The sequence below is a fragment of the Dasypus novemcinctus genome, chromosome 27, assembly GCF_030445035.2.
Source record: "Dasypus novemcinctus isolate mDasNov1 chromosome 27, mDasNov1.1.hap2, whole genome shotgun sequence".
In the NCBI taxonomy this organism is placed as follows: domain Eukaryota; kingdom Metazoa; phylum Chordata; class Mammalia; order Cingulata; family Dasypodidae; genus Dasypus; species Dasypus novemcinctus.
Genome location: NC_080699.1, coordinates 772278 through 775103, shown reverse-complemented (window position 1 = coordinate 775103; position 2826 = coordinate 772278).

The window sequence follows — 2826 nt, the reverse complement described above, 5'->3', positions numbered from 1 at the left end:
CAGGACTTCCATCCGAAGGTGCCCATGTAGGTAGGACCTTTCAGTGTGACCCACGTCGATCAGGATGGGTCCTAATCCTTTGTCTGGAGTCCCTTGTCAGCGCAATGAGTTCAGACAGGAGAGGGACAGCCACAGAAGCCGAGAGGCCAGCATCAACAGAACGTGGACCAGACACCAGCACGTGCCACGGACAAGAGGAGCCACGGACGCCAGGCGCAGTCTCCGGGAAGAAGGCCGCCTGGAGGATGCCTCGGTTTAGACATTTCCCAGCCTTGAAACTACAAGCTCATAAACTCCCAATGTTTCAGCCAACCCATGTCACGGTATTTGCTTCAGCAACTTAGGAAACGAAACTACCTCCTCTCCTGGGTCTGAGAGGGGACTTAGGCAACAAGAGGGAAGCCCTGAATTCCCAGGCACCGAGCTGGAGATGAGGCAAGTGCAGAGCTGCCCTCAGGACAGAAGCTCGGGGCACCATAAAGAGTTAGAGGCCGTGTCCCCGCTGTGCTGCCGTCGTGGACGCCAGTCACCACCTGCTGCTGGCGCGGCCTCTGACAGCACGACACCGCATCTCCAGCTTTCCTAGACACAAAGTGTGGAACGTGTCCAACAACGTTGCGCAGCAGAAGCCACAACGCGTCCAGTCCTGAAGGGAACAGGACGAGCCCCAGGGGCAGACGGAGGCTGCCAGTTGGCGCATGTCTGTGCTTCTCCCTTTGTCCCTACGGCAGGGAAGGCCTTCTCGTCATTTTTAAGCTGGTGCTAAGTTTAGGAAGAGCTTATTTGGGTTAAAGCTGTGACGGGCCATGGGACAGAAACCCTGTGAAGCCTGCAGTGAGGTGACAGACGTGCCCGCGTACGCCGCGTTCCCACATCAGCGCCCCTCGGACGTCGCTAGAGTTTCCTTCATTCTTGGGCACCAGAATTGCATCTGCAAGCTCACAGAGCCGGGCGGAGCTGCCTTATTCCTCTTCAGCGCATTTCTTCAGTAAGTTCCCAAAGCCTCTATCTACTGCTCTTCACCCATCCAGCGGATGTCTGCTGGGAATCAGCTCTGCGCTAAGCGCGGGCTGCAGCGGGTGCCGACCTCAGCGACACGGGGCGACTGGAAGTATGAAGAGTGGGACACGGGGCGACTGGAAGAGCTGAAGAGGTGCTGTGTGTAGAGCAGAGTGCATGGTACTTGGCCCCACGTAATGGTAGTTGTCAATACATGGTAGCTGTTATTGTTGATAAGAACAATCTTGATCCCCCAAATGTGAATCTTTTAGAAAAAAGCAAGACCTAGTAAAAGACACAGGCCCATGTATCAGAAAGCCCCAAGGTCTCTATCGGTGTCTTCATATGTGTAACAACCTCACTACCTCAGTGTTACCCGTCATAAAATGGGAGTAACACCTACTTCCTGCTAGAATTGTTGTGAGGATGCATTAATTACTCCCTGTAGGGCCCTTTGAAGCTGAAAGCGTCAAGTAAGATCCAAACATAGAAGATAAAAAGGTGTATCATTTGTTAGAGGGAAAACACCAAATAGGTGTCTTCGCAGGGATGTGGGCCCTGCAACACCAGCTCCCCATTCTTTGACTCATACTGAGTGACAGGAATTCAAATAGCACTACAATAAATTCCATACCCCCACCCACCCTCTTTGTCCAGCCCGTGGAGGGAATGACGCTTCAGACGTGTTGAGGAAATGTGTGTTCAAGTTTTTGATAATAAGAGGCTCCACGTGCACCTCTGACACGCCAGGGGTCACATCTCAACGAATGTGCCTCTCAGACTTGCTCCTGGAACTTGTGTCACCGTTTTCCATGATGGGTCCGCCTCGGGGACTCTGGGCTGTTTTCCCAGCTCAGCCATCAGCGTTACGTGTTGTGCCTCCAGGAGACTCCCACAGGCTGCCTGTGTGTGGAGAGGAGCCTGCCCTGGCGACAGCCCCGGTCCTTTCTCCCCCAGGGAAGATGGAGCCACAGGAGGCCCGACCAGCTTCCTCACCCACTGCCTTAACACGGTCGTTCTCAAGAGCAGTCCCTGGACCGTGGTATCTGCATCACCCGGGAACTTGCTAGAAAAGCAAACTCAGTGCTCACCCCACCCCCCCACCCCCAGCGAATCGGATGCTCTGGGTGTGGCCCGGGGCCCGTTCTGATGCGCCCTCCGGGTGATTCGGATGCTCGCCGGAGTCTGACGACTGCAGCTCAGGAGGACAAGTCAGCAGGTGCTGCAGGAGAACACCTGGCGTTCTTTTCTTCTCATAAAGACTTGAAACCATTTAGCAAGATTCAGAGTTGGGTTCCAGAACTTTCCAACTCTGAATCACACTTTCTTTAGGCCAGGCACTATTCTAAACTGCTTAAATCACGTTCTAATTTAGGAGGAAACGGGGCCACCATATTGTATTGATCCCACCATGTGAGAGAGAGGACTGAGGAAAACGGAGGCCCCGGGAGGCTCGAGGAGCTGAGGCACAGGAAGACACGAGCCCTCCGCCTGCTAACTCAGCTGAGCACGGGAAGAAAGTGGGCATCGGAGACTGAGAGAGGCCAGCGGAGAGACAAGCCCCTGCCGGGTGGCCCACAGCCGAGCTCCCGGAGGCGGCGGTCACGGGAGGCAGAGGCTGGCAGCCGCCTTGCTCCACCGTGTGGCCGACAGCAGGGTCAGCAGCAGCCGACTTGGGCAGACCACCTTCCAGCTGGAAAAGCACAATTTTTTGATGGATGATAATACAGAAGGAAGAACTCTATATCTCAAAGTATTATCAAGATATAAAGATTTGTGTTTATGTCACATTCATCCAATCAATGACCTAAAGGTCTACCTTAAGAA